Below are 1,433 nucleotides of genomic sequence, written 5' to 3' on the forward strand. Positions count from 1 at the left end.
GCATTCAGAGCGCACATCCAGATCCGGCCAGAATCGGTCAGTAATTGTTTCCATCCGTATATAACGACAAAGGCAGCAGATGCACGGGAAACGACCACCGCAAATGCCCCTCCAATCATATCATCTTTCCGAGTTGGATGTATCTCGCTGATCCTTCAGTGTCGCTGAGTGTAAATCCTGGAAATTCCCCACGAGCGGTATCATGGCTGCACGTCTGTGCTGAGGCGTTGAAAGCTTCAGGAAAGTAATTCATCCTCTCCATCACTGTGATAATTCTGGATTTGCAGTGAGTCCTTGCCCATTGAGTGACGACTATACTCCAGAAATCCGTTTCGAAAATTTAAAGGTTCCTATCAGATATCTGCAATCGTTTGAAATAAGTTGAGACGTGGACGAAGACAGTGAAATAAAGTGATAGACAATGATGCCTGGGAGGCATAAGGCACGAAGTGAACGCGGAACTGATGGTGCAAAACTCAATGTCGGTGCCATTGGGTCAGCTTTTACTGCCCAATGTTTATACTTACTTACACATTACAGCTAGTCAATTCACCGCAATGACCTTGTTCCTCTTGATGTGAGGTCCCGTCTGTGTGTATGAACGTGGTTCATGGGCCACGATAGAACGAACACATCCTCTTTCTCCTGTCACTTTAACCAGGTGAAAATACCAGTTTTAAATGAATGCAAGAAGAGATTATGTTTTTCTGTGCCTTTTCAGTGGAAAATTTTCAGCTAGAAACTGTTTGTATTTGAAAATTCGAGGATTGAACACAATTCTCTGTGAGCAACATTGATCCGAAAACACATGTCCAAGGACTGTGAGGAAGTGGTTAAGCAACTCCACATATGGATGAGTAAGAGCATTTCTGCTGTGGCGCCGTGGCTTAGTTGGTTAAAGCGCTTGTCTAGTAAACAAGAGATCCTGCGTTCAACTCCCAGCGGTGCCTACTTGTCGCGTTCATACTTGGGCTTAGTATTTCAAGTCTTTGTGAAAATAACTAAGCCCCTTTTGGACTTTCAAACTGTTATGATTTGGTGATCCGGGTTAAGTTCCAACAGTGAATACCATGTTTTTTTTTTATATTCCGAACTATTACTTATGTCTGTGGTTTCTTTCCATTATTCCACAAGCACTTCTGCTTCTCCTCCTCTTTTATTATCCCTCCTTCATTCCTAGTTGGGTCGGAATAACGAGTTGAGGCAGGAGACGCTGCAGATTTGCCGGGGAATTTTGTGGTAATGGCAGAGATACCACCAATTGATCACTCTCATTCTCTGATGCCACCGATCATACATTTAAACCAACAATATATACATCAATGTGCTTCTTTATTTATAGTGTAATTGCATATTTTTTCTTGTGGATTAGGAATCCTATTTTGAATTCGAAACATTCATAATTGTTTGAGGAAGAAGTGTCGCCTTGCCTG

General features: G+C 42.4%; 1 non-coding gene across 1 annotated transcript; it reads left to right on the forward strand.

The window, feature by feature from the left end:
- Positions 1-876: 876 nt before the first annotated feature.
- trnat-agu (transfer RNA threonine (anticodon AGU)) lies at positions 877-950 on the forward strand. Its single transcript has one exon. It is a non-coding gene; the product is annotated as a tRNA-Thr (tRNA).
- The last annotated feature ends 483 nt before the right edge of the window (positions 951-1,433 follow it).

Source organism: Chiloscyllium plagiosum, unplaced genomic scaffold, assembly GCF_037043375.1.
Source record: "Chiloscyllium plagiosum isolate Xiang-an unplaced genomic scaffold, Cpla_swu_hap1 HiC_scaffold_14, whole genome shotgun sequence".
Classification (NCBI taxonomy): Eukaryota; Metazoa; Chordata; class Chondrichthyes; order Orectolobiformes; family Hemiscylliidae; genus Chiloscyllium; species Chiloscyllium plagiosum.